Consider the following 18,056-nt stretch of genomic DNA (forward strand, 5'->3'; position numbering starts at 1 on the left):
TGCATTTTTTCCCTCTGACTAATTTTGTCAGATGTTTTCACTGTCCCTCATTCAGGATTCCAGTCAAATCTCTGTTCTTTCTGTAAATGTATTAGAGATCCATTATTCCCTTCAGATGTGTCACTTCTGCAATTACTGCAGGATCATAATTCTAAGGAAAATGATGTCCTGTGTCCCATAATTTATTTTCATTCTTCCTTCTTAAAGGCCTCTAGAATTTAATGGAGATGAAACCAGTAGGGTTCAGAAAGTTCTCTACAAAACTACAGAATATGTGGAACTAGAGAGTGATAACTTTCCCCTATGTTTTTGAAACACCCTACAAAATTTAAAAGAGAATATCTTCTCCACTAATTCACAGATTCCAAGATCCTAGGCCAGAAGGGACCACTGTGGTCATCTAGTCTGACCTCCTATGTAACAGACCATAGAACTTACTCAAAGTAATTCCTAATCATAGTTTAGAAATACATCCAATCTTAATTTAAAAATTTAATGACGGAGAATCCGCCATGACCCTAAGTAAACTGTTCCAATTTATTACTCTCAATGTTAAAAATTTACACCTTATTTCGAGTCTCGATTTGTCTATCTTCACCTCCCAGCCATTAGATTGTGTTAAACCTGTCTCTGCTAGACTGAAGAGCTCATTATCAGATATTTATTCCACATGCAGGCACTTAAAGACTGTAAACAAGTGATCCCTTGATCTTTTCTTCATTAAGCTAAATAGATTGAGCTCCTTGAGTCTATCACCAAAAGGTATGGTTTCTAATCTTTTAACCATTCCCGTGACTCTTCTCTGAACCCCCTTCAATTTATCAACCTACTTCTTGAACTGTGGACACCAAAACTGGACACAGTATTCCAGTAGTGATCACACCAATGCCAAGTACAGAGATTAAAATAACCTTTCTACTCCTACTCAAGACTCCTGTTTATGCATTCAACAATCATATTAGTCCTTTTGTCCACAACATTGTCCACCATATACCCCACATTTTTTTTCCAGAGTCACTGCTTCCCAGGATAGAGTCTTCTATCCTATAATTATGGCCTACATTCTTGGTTTCTAGATGTATACATAGACTCCCATAGAATGATTTAGAAAGGATAATATTTTCTATTAAATTCTACAGGACTTTCCCATAAGGTTTATATACCTTTAGCAACCTCTTGCAGCATATATAGCATATATCATATCTTGATTATATTAAATTCTGGGGTATACTCTGTTATCCTCTTCTTGCATAATTAATAATCATCTCTCTCACACATTGACATCTATGTAGTAGTTTCTTTTCATTGTGTACTTCACCATTCTTGACAGTTCATTTCTCCATGGCTTCTTCTATGATAGTGAATAGTTACCTAATTTCTTTCATGTTTATACATTTTCTATTGTATACTGCTTGGGAGTTGGTTCTGTCCTTTTGATCATGATTCTATTAATGAGTTTTTCCTCTTGCCACTTCAGTATTGAAGTCCGACAGCTGATGCTAATGCAATGTCTAGTGGAGGTACAATATAACTATTGATACTAATACATATATATTATCACTTGTGTAGTTATATTGTTCCATAACTGAAAATATGTGTAGTGTATTTTTAAAGTTTTAATTCTATTTTCACATTAAACTGGTTCATTAAATCCTTTTCTGGGTGGGACAGAGGGAAGGGAGAAAAGACACTACATAAAATATTAGTATACAGTAGTCTCATTTACTTGTCATTTTGCTTTAAATGTTCCATTTATTGCCAATTCTAATGTACTAACTCTCAGTACATGTCACATATTATTTAATTACAAAGTCAGTTTGTAAAGCAGCCTGTGCAAATCCTTGTTTTTTTCATTTTTCACATGAGATGTAAAAGTGTCTCTCTAACACATGTGGTCAATAAAGATCTTGTGAGATTTTTCACAAAATTAAAAAGTCCTGGCCAAACACCATCAAAGGTAACTGCAGTCAGCCTACCTAAATTTATTCCATGTTAATTTTCACAGCTGCCTAAATTTACAACGTTTATTATTTGTATTAATATATTGTGTTGCTAGTGCAAAATAACTATTGTGTTTTCACTTCTGGAAGTTGCTGCATTTAAGTGACAGGTGAGCATACTGTCCTAAAAAAATAAATACATCATTATTTTAATACTTAACTGAAATGTACACCTCAAGGTCTGTGTATCTGTTGGCATTCAGCTAAGTAAACGATCCTTTATTCCCAAGCTTGCAACTCTGCTGAAAAAGACTCTTCTTACTCAATCTAGTCCATTAATTCAAATGCTAATTGACTCTTTAATGATGCAGTGAGAAAACAAATAAAATCTTAAATTTTGAAGGGCACATTGAAACTATGTTGACTAAGTCATTCTATTTGTACTATGACAAAAACAGACCTGTATAAAGAGTCTACACACCTAAAGGGAAATGAAGCTTCTTTGCAATATGCAGCGCTGTCAGGAATCAGATCTCAGTCAGCTATAGTAGTCTAGGTGGTATACCAAATTTCTTATTTTATTACAGTTTTATCTTAAAAGCAGCTTTTAAAACATACACAGTCAGTGAATAAAATGGCACTTACAAAGAATTTAATAAACATACTAATTTAGGCCACACTGACAGAGAGCCCAAATATCAAATGGATATATCACAGATTAAAATAGATATCCTGAATATTTGATTTAAGAGGAAAAAACTCTCTATTCTAATCTTGGTATAGTGCCTTTGGTTTCCTGAAGTATGTGATCTTGTTAAATTAAAGGATTAAAGTGAATGCATCCTTACTTTGGTACGTACTTACAACTAAATAAATAACATGCTTGTTATGTCTGCAAACAAAATGAATTAAGTGAAACAAGACAGACAGCATGGACTTGCTGATGTCTTTGTTTTCAGTAGAATCTAATCCTGGGAACAGTAACATACCAAGATAAACAACAAAAGTTTCTTATTATGGTTAGCAATTCATTTGCTAGAGCTCTGATTTGTGATCAGAAGGACTGCATAATAAGTAGTGCCAACACATCTGTATTATGATTAAAAGAGAGTTTCTGCCCCCCCCCACCCTAAACCCATTGCCTTAGGGCAGAAAGCAAGAGGAAACTGATTAGAGGCAGAACAAGAGAAAGGGGGGTGGGAAAGGAGGATTTGCAACTGATCATTTTCTTTGTATTTTGCACTATAACAATTGGTCACTCTTGTTCCTAAGTTGGTCTCTTTGGTAACATTCCTTTTAAAAAGATTGCTTTCAATGAACCACTATTACTGCCCATATTTAACTCAGGGTACATTGTTGCTTTTTTCTTCATGGAACGCTGCTCACAGCAAAGCACTCAGACAATTAAATCACCCGCAAGCACACCACAAATATTTGTTTATTGGGAAAGAAAATATGGAGAGACTTACAAAACTGGCATGCATATTATTAACACCAGCTTTGAAAGTGCTGTAGTTGAACTATGGTAAATATCACTGGTAGTACAATATTGAAGAGTTTGGGAAGTCATCAGCCAGCCCTTGAGATCTGAAACACATGACATAACCACAAGCTGCACTTTATGAAATCTGAAACTGTAACATGAAGAGTGACCTAATTTAATTCACGTGGTTCTATATGTTTGATGTTAATAGACCCTTTCTTACTGGGAGGAATAGGGCTTTTAATAAAATACCAGCCACATCCTGCCATGCCATTTATCCTGGGAGACTAATTCTATTCATATTATGATTGATAGTTCATGGATTCCATGGGGCTGCCTGTACCTCTTACATATCGTATTTGAAGGGGTAATTAACTGCATGTTTAAAATGGTTTGCTATCAACAGGTGTAATGGTGAGGGGGAGGAGTCAGATTAGCTGAAAAATAGCTATGTACATGTCAGACCAGAGATAAAATAAGGTACAGGATATCGGTACACAACCAGTGCTTACAAGCAATGCTCATCTGCCATTGTTCAAAAGTCTGTCCCTGTAAATGTGTTTTATAAACTCTGTTTAATTGGTTTGTGCTCAGGATTTTTTCCCCCCATTATGTTTCTTTTCCTCCAGAGAATCATCTCGCACATGGGCATCACCAGATGATTTGATTACCAGCATTTTTGCTACCTTTACAAGCCAGATATTGTGGATCTTTTAACAGTAACCATGTCTCTCCACTGATGTCTTGCTCACTTGTACTTTTCTTGCTATCAACCCTTCCTGGTCTGAAAACCTTCCCATATGTTCTCCTGTAAGAACTAGAGACTAGTAAAAAATCAGAATTTCTATCACACAGAAAATTCTGATATTTCAAAATTTGTTTTCATCTTGAATTGGAACGACATTGATTTATGTCCCCCAGAGCTGATGCAGTGCCTCTTGGGAGTTCTAGTTTGAGTTCCCCATGCCTCCATTTGCCTCTTCAGACCAGCCTTCTCCAGCCAGACAACATCTCTAGTAAATGTTCAGTTCAGATCACCCTGTTCCAAAATTAAATATTTCATTTAGATTTTCCAGATGGAATTTTTTTGGCAAAATGGAAATGGATTTTCCTCTGAAAGATTTCCATTTTGCAGAAACTGCATTTTCCATAAAAAATAATTGGACAGAAAATTCCTAAACAGCTTTAGTAAGAACACAGCAAATCAGCACTTTCAGTAGATAAGCAATCATTTTTTTTCCAAAATACTTCTTCCCCAAGCTGCTCAGCACTGACAAACATAAGGAGAAATTGGAGCAAAGGATTGCTACTAACCCTATACACAAGTATCAACCAAATCTGGCTGAAATTTTTCAATTGAAAAAAAAATTGTTTTTTTGATGGAAAATTGGGTTTTTCACTAGACCAAATTTTTCACAAAAAGTGTCTGTTTTCTGCAGAAAAGTGCAACTTTTCATCAAAGAAATAAGTGATCAAAAAATCAACCTACAACTGAAAAATTTTGATTCAGAAATGTTGTCATCATGCCTTCTGGGAGTTGTAGTTCAGGTGCCACATGCCCTCAATTCTCCTCGATGGGCTGTATCCCCCCACTGGACTACAGCTCCCATGATGCACCACAGTGGCTCAGAAAGAGGGGATACCACATTGTATCATGGGAAATATAGTCCAATCAGGGAGTCCAGCTCTTAGAGCAGAATGGAATATGGGACTCTAGAATGACAGGTCCCATGAGACATTCCAGCACTATTTCCAAAGCAAATTTTTCAGTTTTCAGCCAAAAGTTTTCATCCTAAAATGTTCAGTTTTTGATTCTTCAATGAAAAAGATACCAACATTTTCCATGGAAAACAAAATTTCATATCAGCGCTAGCATCAACAGCTATGGCCGTCAGAAGGTGCAGCACGGAAGGTAAAGTCTGTGTTTATGAAGGAGGCAGTGTATGGCTACGCTTGTCACAAAGGAATTCTTGTTGCAGCCCCTTTATAGCAGCAGCATTTTGGATTGAAAGTGGGGGCCAAAATCTAGCCTAAAAATTTTGAAATGTTTATGTCCGTTTTAGGTCGTTGAAGTGTGGTTATGTCCGGAGGAGTAGGAGATAGAAGATCAGCTTTGAGGTGAAGCTGGCAAGGGCCTTGCAAAGTTATCCTGAATGCTTATGAACCAAGCTACTTGCTCTCCCACCTTCATGTACCACAATGATAATTATAATGAAAATATTTCTATTTTATTAAAAAAAAATTACTTGACCTGAGTGGGCAAGTAGTAATTCTGAAGGTTGGTATACAGGGCTTAAGGAAGATGAGCAAAGTGGATCAAACAGGACAGAATTATTATTAAGAAGGAGATTACAGTAAAAATGGATAGGACAGGTAGGCAAGTTTGAAATCTGCCTTAGGTATAGCTATTTGAGGTAAGGATAAGAAAGAAGAAGAGGCAATTTCTCTCCAGCTCTTCCCCATCCAAAAAAAACCCCCAAAAACCCCATAGCAACCCAAAGGTTTAGAAAAGAGTATGAATTTTCACCTAGGGACACAACTCTTGTCAGTAAGTTATCTTGTCATGGAACTCTCAGCAGTGGTGTTGTTTAATTAGTCATCTTCTGTGCAAACAGAAGCTCATTATCTTTACAAGTATGGTACTGCTTTGGGGATTGAAGTCCATTCAAATTATGAATAGTACAAATATAGATGTTGTCCAAGCAAGACCATGTTATTCAGTAAATAGATATGACTATTGCTGATATAAGCTGAACCACTCCAAGAAATGGTTGATGCACTGGAAGCTGCCTGTGGACATGGCTTCCCTTCACTTTCCCTCCCCAACATAAGATAAGTCTTCAGTAGGCTTTTTTCTTGCACCATAATGTCAGGTCCCTACAGTACCTATCATTCATTAATCCAGTTTCTAACAGCTACACATGATCACCCCAGACAGAAAAGCTGCAGCCATTTATTGGTATTTCCTGGTGCTACACTTCTCATACTTAATAACTCAAATACATAGTGGAAGACCAGGTGTTCCTAAAACAGGTCATGGCATATCTGTGCGCTCAATTGCTGCTTTAGCATGCTCCTGGCCTTTTCATCTTATGATTCCTCTGAAAGCAGATACTAATAATGAGCCTCCAACAGAATTCAGAGAGGAATTCTTTACAATAGTTAAGAGGCCTCCTCTAGTGGTATTGAAAGTGCAGTGGGATCCACTTCACTGCCTCATGTACCTGGGATAAAATGCTTGTTGAAGGACTAAATCCCTTTACAGAATATATTTTCTCAGCACCCAACCAAAACATAAAGAAGAGCACAAAGGCAGCCTATTAAAGGATTAAACCTCTTTAAAAGTAATAATACAAAATAATCTCCTGTGCACCATTAACTAATATTTTGACTGGTATAATGAATGAATATATTTAGACTGTAATATTTTCTGAGTTATCAAAGTAAACAACTTTCACCAGAATGGTACATATTAACACTTCAAGTGCAAATTGTTAGCCAATGAAGACAGAAAACTCAGCCATATAATGGACTACCTTGATGTGTTAACTCTGTGATATCACCATGGAGTGATGTTATCATGGTCCCTGTCCCCAGAGTTTCCCACTAAGTAATCACTGTGAGGAAACCTAATATTCTAATTTAATGATCCACAGTCCAGTTTCTCTCTCCCCCATCATATCCTTGTCTCACTATTCACAGCTCTTTAGGGTTTTCCTTTTTCCTTATTGAGTGCTAAGTTAGTTTGTCACCTCTCTCTAGCACAGCACCAAAAATAATGAATTCCTCTTCATGAACATAATGGGCCAGATCATGATTTCCAGGGCCAGCTCTACTATTTTTTTTTTTTGCTTGGAGCGGCAAAAAGCCCAAACTGCCGAAACAAAACAACAACAAAAACAACCAGCCACCCGGACTGTGCCGCTCCAAGAATGGACAGAATGCTGCCCCTTAGCATGTGCTGCCCCAGGCATGTGCTTCCTCCGCTGGTGCCTGGAGCCGGCCCTGATGATTTCTATTCCATATGTGCAAAATAAGGGTAATTCCAGTGTGCTTCAGCACCAATTGAGATGAACATGATATGCTGGGAAAAAGGTAATCCAATTGATAGAGCATACTTGGACTTTCAAAAGGTCTTTGACAAGGTCCCTCACCAAGGACTTTTAAACAAAGTAAGCAGTCATGGGATAAGAGGGAAGGTCCTCTCATGGATCAGTAACTAGTTAATAGATAGGAAACAAAGGGTAGGAATAAATGGTCAGTTTTCATAGTGGACAGAGGTAAATAGCGGGGTATCTAAGAATCTGTACTGGAACCAGTGCTATTCAGCATATTCATAAATGTTATGGAAAATGGGGGTGAACAGTGAGATGGCAAAGTTTGCAGACAATACAAAATTACTCAAGATAGTTATGTCCGAACTGACAATGAAGTGGCACAAACGGATTTCACTAAACTGAGTGACATAGCAACAAAATGACAGATGAAATACAATGTTGATAAGTGCAAAGTAAAGCACACTGGAAAACAATCCCAACTATACCTTCTGTCTGTTACAGCTGTCTCCCTGCTGCTTTCCTTTTTTGTTTTCCTCTCTGTGTGACCGCCCCTCCCGGCCATGGGCTAACAAAAGTCATAGCCTGGCCCTGCTCATTGGAATGGCCTTTGCAGACTAACCAGAGCCATTGCTCTGCTCGGGGGGGGGGGGGTGTTGGGCTTTTGGCTCCTTTGTTTAGACCTGGGCTCGGTGTAGAGGTGCTCTGCCCAGAAATGCAAGACCTGAAGTGGCCACATAGCTGAGCATATGAGTAATGCCTGTGGCTCAGAAACATGCCCAGACATGCCTATGTGTACCTGCAGTTTTTTCCCTACCTTCCCTCCTCCCCTGTAAGAAGGAGAACCAATCAAAGTTACTGGCGGGAAACTGCCTAAGTTTGCCTTTATAACCAGACATTTTCTAATCAGACCTCAGAAAAAGATTCCTGCATTGCTGCCTGGTCTGATCAGCCAGGAGTTCTGGGGGGTCCTTTCTCCGCTCTCGTTTTATTTTTGAGCATACCCCCGTTTTTAAACTCCCCTCCCACGAACAACGAATTTTGCCTGGAGATCTCCTGATTATTGTGAGCAAATTGAGTCCTCTGATGCTGAAACTATTGTACCTGCTTCTGCCTTTGCTGCTGTCCTGGGGATTGGTAAGAACTCCCTCTTGCAAACCCCCCGTCCTAGCTGCTGGCTTTCTTTCCCCAACAGACAGACCCAAGTTAACTCCTTGGTCTGTATCTGTAATCTGCTTCTAGCTTGCAGCCGCCCCACTGCTGCAGCCACCACTGGGCACACACCACTCTGCCCTCTAAAACTACCCTTAGCATAAGGTGCACTCATTAGGTTAGGTTTAGCCTTTAGTGTAAATAAATTGTAATTTCATTTTGTATAGCTGTGGTTAAGTTAGGTTTAGCATTGTACTCTGTAAGTTAGACTTAGAGAATTGTTGCATTGTGTTTTGTTACTTGCTAATTTGTGTAGTCTTGGTTAAGTTAGATCATAGATAAGATTTTGCTGTGTTCTGTATAATTGTGACTAAGTCTGTCTTCCCACTGTCAGCCCCCCACCCAGGCTGTCCCAGCCACTTACAGTCTGTTTGTTCTTTGTGTCTCCCTGAGTTTAAATCTCCCTCTGCAGCGCCTCTGTCTTTGCTCTCTGCTCCACCACGTGCTTCTCTTCCCCCATCCCAATCTAGCATAAAACCCCATTGGTTACTTTTTCCTCTCTGATACACCTCACATTCTACATTTACACCACTGTGACACATTTTTACCTAGAATTGTTTGTTATTTAACGTATTTTTCCATAACTGTTAGTTGGTTATATGCTGCTGTAACACACCCTTTACATAGAAATTGTTAGCTACCTGTTACATTTATACTTCAGTGTTAATTGGTTACCAACTGTATTGTACCCCACTGTATTGTACTCCACTATTGAAACCCCCTCTACTGTTCACCAAAAGAAACCCCTCCCCAATTGCACTGCTCTACAGCCAAAATGCTTCTGAAATAAATGTAGTCAAACGTTACTAATTCTGGGTCACTGAGAATGAAAATGATGCTTAAAATTGTTGATTGGCTCTAGTTTTCAAGTTATGCTATTGGGTCAGTATATACAACCCTTGACTTGGGAATGGCGGAGGATAAGTGAGTTATAAAGGGACGGGATCTCAATTTAAACCAGAAATGACTAAAATACATCTTTGACTGGATCTATGAATAAATCTATGACTGGGTTTGGACAGTACTTGCTTTTTAGGCAAAACAATGAATGATGCAATCTGAAGCTGGTATTGCGTCATACATGATATGAATTGCATCATGTTATTCCTAGAAGTCATGGATGATGCAATCATAACAAAGCTTACATCACTCTGCTGAACAAATTGCCCTATATCAGCTCTAGAAATCATACAGTGTCGTGCTCTCTTATTTGTCAGTGTTTGATTTTGCAAAGGGACACATTTCTGTTTAGCCAAAGTGAGCAGAGATGCCTCGTACTTGTGTGAACAGTGCAGATAACTTCTGCTATGTTTGTGGTGAAGTGACTTTTGCATCACAAAAGCGCAGTATAACCACTATGGTTAAGAAAGCCTATCACCTTTATTTTGGCTGCAAAATTGGAGATCAGGACAAGAGGTGGGCCCCACACATATGCTGCAACACTTGTGCAACAAATCTTCGCCAGTGGTTGAACAGGAAAAGGAAATCTATGCCTTTTGCAGTGCCAATGATTTGGAGAGAGCCAACAGATCATACCAGCAATTGTTACTTCTGCATGATGCCTCCAGTTGGGAAAGGTGTGTCAAAGAAGAAAAAGTGGACTGTGCATTATCCAAACATTCCATCAGCTATACGCCCAGTACCCCACAGAGAAGGACTGCCGGTTCCTGATGCACCAGAATCATTCTCACTTGAGTCAGACGAGGAAGAGGAAGAGGATGAAACTTCTGGTCCTGAACCATCAATGTCACAGGACCCACATTTTCTCCAATCCTCCTCCTCTGAACCACACCTCATAACACAAGGTGAACTGAATGACCTTGTCAGGGATTTGGAACTACCCAAGAGTAAGGCAGAGCTGTTGGGCTCCAGACTACAGCAGTGGAATCTCCTGGCAGGTGATGTTAGGGTTTCCATGTTCCGTGACCGTCAAAAGGATCTTGTCCCATTCTTCTTCATGGAAGGTGATCTTGTAGCCTGCAACAACATCGATGGTGTGATGGCAGCCCTCAACATCGTTCACGATCCAGATGAGTGGAGACTATTCACTGATTCATCGAAGACGAGTCTTAAAGCTGTTTTACTGCATAATGGCAATGTTTTGCCATCAATTCCAGTTGGTCATGCAGTCCATATGAAGGAAACCTATGACAACATGAAACAACTTTTGAGGTGCATAAACTATGACCAACATCAGTGGCAGCTTTGTGGCGATTTGAAGGTTGTTGCTCTCTTGCTTGGTCTGCAGACTGGATACACAAAGTACTGCTGTTTTCTCTGTGAATGGGATAGTCGTGCAAGAGATTCCCACTATATCAAGAAAGATTGGTCACTCCGACAGTCATTGGCGCCTGGGAGGAAAAGTGTTCAGCATCCACCACTTGTTGAATCAAGAAAGATTTTGTTACCACCCTTACACATCAAGCTGGGTCTGATGAAGAACTTTGTCAAGGCCATTGACAAAACACAAGCAGCTTTCAAGTACCTCCGTGGAAAATTTCAAAGGTTAAGTGAAGCTAAGATAAAGAAAGGTGTCTTTGTTGGTCCTCAGATTCGTGAACTTCTTCGAGATGATGCATTTGACCATGCACTGCGTGGCAAGGAAAAAACGGCATGGAAAGCCTTCCAGTTAGTGGCAAAAAATTTTCTCGGAAACAACAAGGCAGACAACTACAGGTTGTTGGTGGAAAACCTCCTCAAGGCATACAAAAGCCTTGGTTGCAACATGTCACTAAAGATACATTTTTTGTACTCTCATCTAGATTTTTTTCCATCGAACCGCGGAGCAGTGAGCGACGAGCACGGCGAGCGATTTCACCAGGACATTGCAACAATGGAGAAATGCTATCAGGGCAAATGGAGCCCACCAATGCTTGCAGATTATTGCTGGACAGTGACAAGAGATGCTCTATTTAATGAATACAAGAGACAAACCAAGAAGCGCCGAGTAGACACTGAATAGGACTAAACTATGTACATAGTAGTTTTTTGCCTTTTGTTTCATAATAAATTGTATTATATAACCCTTTTGCTGATTTTTAAAGTGTTACATAAACAGGACAGGTGAAATATTATCATGTAAAGCAACCATAAACACATGAAAAGACCTAGGTTTACAATTTATGATTAAAACTCTACTATCTACACAATATACATAGACATAAAATGTAAAAACTTAAATAACTTAGAAACAGTAGCCAATCAGTTGTTTTAATTGTCATATTTGAATTCAGTACATCAAAATACATAATAAATAGCACATTTTATCTCTGAAGCAGACGACTTCTCAAAAATTGTAGACCAGTGTTGTCTACCTTAACAAACCCCATACTCCTCACTATTGAATTTTCCCTGTTTTTGCATTTTCTTAATAAAGTTTATTTTGCACCCCACCAGTGCAGTAATTGTCCGCCAAGATCCCCTACCTGCTGGCAGGGACACCTTCAAAATGTCAGGTTCTAAATTAGCTGTTACTACTCAAGAAAGAGTCATTATGGATAGTTCTCTGAAAACATTTGCTAAATGTGAAGCAGCAGTCAAAAAAGGTAGCAATGTTAGGAACCACTGGGAATGGGATAGAGAACATGACAGAAAAAATCATACCACCACTATATAAAGCCAGGGTATGCCCACACCTTGAATACTGCATGCAGTTCTGATTGCCCTATCTCAAAAATGATATATTAGAACTAGAAAAGTACAGAGAAGGGCAACAACAATTATTAGGAATATGGAACAGTTTCCATATTAGGAGAGATTAAAAAGTCTGGGACTGTTCAGTTTAGAAAATAGAGGATTAATGGGTGATATGATAAAAGTCTATAAAACCAAGAAAGTGAATAAGGAAGCATTTACCTCTTCACATAGCACAAGAACCAGGGGTCACCCAGTTAAACTAATAGGCAGCAGGTTTAAAACTAACATAAGAAAGTACTTCTTCACACAACACTGAGTCAACCTGTGCAACTCATCACCAGGGGATGTTGTGAAGGCCAAAAGTATAACCGAGTTAAAAAAAAATTAGATAAATTCAAAGAGGATAGATCCATTAATGGTATTAACCATGCTCTGGTGTCCCTAAACCTTTGCTTGCTAGAAGCTGGGACTGGATAATAGGGGATGGATCATTTGATAAATTGCCCTATTCTGTAGCATATGGCACCAGCCACTGTTGGGGAACAAGATATCAGGCTAAATGGACCATTGTTCTGACCCAGTCTTATGTTCTTCTTTAACTTGGAAGGATCATCTCTAGGCTTGTGAGGATAATAAATCTCCATTGCCATTTAGTCTGTTGCCTCTCTACTGAGACCTGTTGTATTAATTTAGATAAAGTAAAAGAGCCCAAAGATTCATGCCAAAGATATTCAACATTTACTGATTGAAACACACAAAAGGAAAAGAATCAAAACAAGGCAAAGACCACTGAAATGGAAATTGAGTGATTATGCAAAATAAATAATCAAAACCCATCAAAGTTTTGTAGACAATGAATATTAGTTAAAGTCTCTTATTCAGTCAAAGAGTCTTTTTTGATGGGGAAGAAAGGGGTAAGGTCTGTTGTCCAATTCCAAGTCAGGAATGACAGTCACCTTCTGGCTTTAGACAAAACAGATGGACACAGAAAGCAGAGAAGAGATAGGATAGTAAAGATGGAGGAAACAGGGCTTTCATTGATGTTCTCCAGATACAGGGCAACCCGTCAGTCATGGACAGATGCTTTGGACATGAGAGTCATGCACAGACTGGCCATGAAAGCTATTGCTCTGGATCACAATTCGCTACCCTGGTTAGCTCCTTGTCCTTCATTTATACTTCTCAGGCTGAGCAGGTCTGGATGGGCCATCTTATCTCACTATGCAGTACAGTTGATTTTAAGATCAGGTGAAAAGCCAAAAGAGAGCGAGAACAGGAGGAAGATAGTGGAGGATGGAAAGAAGCACATCAGGGAGCAAAAAATAGAGAGACAGGATCTCACACGTATCAGGTTGAGGTCCTCATTGGTGCAGCGATGAAAGTCAAGCGTCCCCACTTGAATATCTAAGTCTGGTGTGACGACAACAATCCTTCCATTACAGCCATGGTGATCATAAGACGGTTCCTCCCACCCCACCCAAAATCTTTTTAAGGGCCCCAGAAAGGGTAATGGGTGGAATGGTCCATCTCCTCATTGTTTTGACCACCAATTAGGTCTAATTTCCTAAGCACCAGTTTTGGTCCATTACTGTCGGTACCCCACTTGAGTGGGCGGATGGAACTGTTAGTGGACAACTAACCCCATTAATAACCACCCTCCCTCCAGCTACCTTTCCCCCACCACCTCCCTTCCATTCCCCCTTATGACTGGAGAGTGTTAATAGGCCACTTCACCTTGAATGGTCCCTTGAAATATTTGTTAACTATTTATACTAAAGAATCTGTTCCACATTGTATTTAGCTGTGACACTCTGAGTACTTTTCCTAGACCTGAAGAAAAGCTCAATGGGAGCTCAAAAGCTTTCTCACCAACAGAAGTTGGTCCAATAAAATATATTACCTCATCCACATTGTCTAATATATGATTTAATATTTTATATTCTATTATAATGTTTCAATATTATCACGACAAAATGTTTCATGTTTCTGAATTGAAATTTTTCAGAATTTCTTTTCTATGAGAAATTACAAAATTTTGACTTTTTTTGTTTTGCTCTGAAATTAAACAAAATTTCCAAATGTTGGAATTTCCATGGTACAGAAATTCCATTTTCCAACCACCTCTACTGAGACCTTAATATAGGCCCCAAACAGCCACCTGATAGTAGTAAGGTTTTGTCCCTAATTTGTTGTGCTAGATTCAAACTGGTGTGCTAGAATAGAAAGTTTCTATTAATCCTGCTACCAAAATAGCTTTTTATTTTAATAACGTGAGTTCTTTTTCCACCCGCACTTTAAAACCTTGTTCCTTGTCAGCCCTTTCTTCAAGCCTAGTTTCAGAAAAATGTTCCATATGATCAATTTGACATAATCTTGCTTATCTTTTTCCTGCTGCTCACTGCAAAGATTCATGTTGATAAATTTAGGTTTGAGTAATGTTCAAAATTTCTTGATCACATGGTTGATTTGAGTCACATTCTCAGAACTAAAGCAGACTAAATTAGGACTATGTACTATGGACCAAAAGAACAGCAAGAAAAGACTACCTGCTTCCTTGTTCTTTTGATTGTTTTGTTAAATCATACTTGAGAACAGGAATCAGAGAATAATTTGTAGCATTATAGTTCTGTTAGGATGTTTGTTCTGTTTCATTAGCAATAAACCTCATTTGGATAAAATATCTAGCCTTGCTCTTCTGTTACTCAAGATCATTGTGTCACCTAGTGAAATAGTTCTTCATATATAGTAGGAAAAGTGCCCTATTTTTAAATTCTGACATGAAAGTAGCAATTTTTCAGTCTTCAATACTATACTGAATCAGCAAAATAACAATGTTGAGATTGAACCAGAGAGACCTCTTCCACCCAGGGCCGGCTCCAGAGCCCAGCGGGGCAAGCACCCGCCTGGGGCGGCCCTTTCCCGGGGGGGCGGCAGGCTGGGCCGGGGGACCTGCCGCAGTCATGCCTGCGGGAGGTCCACCGGAGCCCCGGGAGCAGCGGACCTGCCGCAGGCATGACTGCGGAGGGGACGCTCGGCCGGCGGCTCCAGTGGACCTCCCGCAGGCATGACTGCGGCAGCTCAACCGGAGCCGCCGGACCAGCAAACCGCCCGCAGCTGCGGGAGGTCCAGCCGAGCCGTGCGACCAGCGGACCCTCCGCAGTCATGCCCGCGGGAGGTCCGCTGCTCCCGCGGCTCGGGGGCGCCTCCCGGGCATGACTGCTTGGGGCAGCCAAATTTGTAGAGCCGCCCCTGCTTCCACCACCTTTCTATCCTATGGACATTGTGTTTCGAAGTGTCCCCCACTTGTAAGAAATCAATCCTACCAAAGTTACTGGGGAGCACAGTATTGTTGATGAAGCATTAACTATATAATATTTCTAATGCAAACACACCTCACTGTATGACACTGATAATTTTGGCAGTGTCATTTTTTAAGAAAACAGCAAAATATACCAATTAACAATGAACACAAAGGATCTGATTTTCAAAGTATCAGAGGCACAAGGCACTTGCAAAAATATATGCCCAATTACATGCTTAATTTGCATGCACAATTACTGTGACTTCATGTGAAACCCCGGTATTGAAACTCAACTGGCCATTTGCATGTGCACATACTTGATTTGCATTTGCAATCACAGTAAATGCACATTCAGAATAAGTTGCAATTATGCATGCACTTTTCCACATGGCCCTGAGCTTCTAATATTTGGAAAATTAGACCCTAAGGGTTATATTCTATTCTTCAATTCACACAACTTCCACTGTCTTATTAGGAGTGTATTCAATGGTGGAATTTATTTCTATATGTTCTCACAGCCCCCAAATTTTACATTTAAATTGTCTTTTAATTTTAAAAGTAGCTGAAAAATGAAATGTAAAAACTAAAATAAAATGGCTGAACTGATTCAATTATCTAATGAGCTTTAAAACAGAGAAGTAACTTAACTCCCTTAAGGAGGAGTTTGTAACTGAAATGCCAAGAGGTGCTTAACTACAGTATTGAGAGTTCAGTGCCATAATACTTGTACAATAAAACATTATTGTGCTCTAAGTGTCTTTTCTTGGTTCTGTGCTTCACATTCATTCATGGAAACAAAAGGGAGGTGTTGGGGGGGAATTAGGGTTTGCAAAAAGGAAACTGGAAGGTAAAGAGGAAAATGAGAAAAAGCATTGGACCAATTAAGGAGTGAACTGGACAGATATTCAAACAATAGAACAAATAACCTTTGGTAGTCTAGTAGAGAGCAGAAAAGAAGAAAGAAGCTTAAGTGGCAGGATATCAGAAAGAAAGAAGTTAGAGTAGAATTTTTATATCCAGAACTTACTCAGTTGAACAGATTAAGAAACTCAAACCATGTAAAATAAAAGATGGCAAAATTTAGTGGGTCTTAACTATATGTGATAATAGTGTTATTAATGGGCATTTACAATGTGACTTTCAGCTGGAGGCCGCAGAACGCTTTACACAAGTGGGTATTATTACTACCATTTTACAGAAAGAGAAACCAAGTAGTAAGCCACTAGCAGATCTACAAGTACAGCTCAAGTAGCCTGACTTCCTCTCTGCTGCATTAATGAGACCTCTCCAAAAACTGAGTACAATGAGGCTGGCCTTTTGTGCATAATCAGTGTCAGTGTTTTACTACAGTCTATTTCCCTAGTTATTTGTGTCTTTCACATGACAACAGGACAGAGAAAGCTATTTTTAAAAATAGGAAACTCAGTTGTAAACTCAGAAGAATTGGCAGGGAGACTCGGGAGGGGCAAATATAGTATCTGAAAAACTGCTTTTAACTCATTTTTAAGTCTTGCCTAGTTTCAGGATGATGTTGTCCATTTACAATCCAAAAATGTATACACGTGCTTACCAGATATGTGCATGCAAAATGTGGAATTTGTTCACACAATTTAGGAGGTCGATTTTGAACTTTAGGTATATGCAAATAATCACTCTGTTTATTAGGAATGATTTCTTAAGTCCTAATAATTATGTAATAAATAACTATAGTCACTTAAACAGTTATTACACTTTGACATATGTTTAATAACCAATTGATATTAGACATGCAAACTGAGCAGTTATTATTAGGAAAGTATTTTGTTTAGGTTTAACTTCTAAGAGTCATTAGCTCTATCGCTTCAAATGTAACCCCCAATAAATATGTTTGCAATGCATTCAAGTTGTTATTTATTTAACATGGGTTCTATACCCATTTCCTTCCATGTAGTAAAAAGGGATGGGGTGAGGACCACAGAAAAGAGCAGTGGCACTACCGCATTTGCTCTGCCTCCCTTGTGGAGGCTTTTCCTTTCCTTTTTAGAAAGGATTGTGGCTCTGCTGCTTGTGGGGAGAGAGAGCATGCTAAGGGAAGAGAAGCAGCTGCTTTCCATGCATGCTTTCTTCAGGTTCTACAGGCAGCTATAGGCCGGTGTTATAGATGCTGCTAGCAGAATAAACTCTCTCTGCACCTGCACCATCCTTGGCAAGATGGCAATACACAAGTATGATGAGAACTACCAATGGAGCCATGCCACCTGAGAGACAGGGCCGCCCAGAGGATTCAGGGGGCCTGGGGCAAAGTGGGGGAGCTGTGGCGCTTGTACTCACCTGGCGGCAGTCTGGGTCTTTGGCGGCATTTCGGCTGTGGGGGGCCCTTCAGTCGCTTCGCGTCTTCAGCAGCACTGAAGGGCCCCTTGCTACCGAAATGCTGAAGACCCGGATCACTG

At 39.6% G+C, this 18,056-nt stretch overlaps 1 long non-coding RNA gene across 1 annotated transcript in view; it reads right to left on the reverse strand.

Annotated features, from left to right (window-relative positions):
* Positions 1 to 3,412: 3,412 nt before the first annotated feature.
* LOC123373019 overlaps positions 3,413 to 18,056 on the reverse strand; it is a 211,247-nt gene continuing 196,603 nt past the window's right edge. The window contains exon 9 of the long non-coding RNA XR_006580523.1: positions 3,413 to 3,527. This is a non-coding gene — a long non-coding RNA (uncharacterized LOC123373019). The remainder of the gene's footprint in view (positions 3,528 to 18,056) is intronic.

The sequence above is a fragment of the Mauremys mutica genome, chromosome 6 (assembly GCF_020497125.1).
Source record: "Mauremys mutica isolate MM-2020 ecotype Southern chromosome 6, ASM2049712v1, whole genome shotgun sequence".
In the NCBI taxonomy this organism is placed as follows: Eukaryota; Metazoa; Chordata; order Testudines; family Geoemydidae; genus Mauremys; species Mauremys mutica.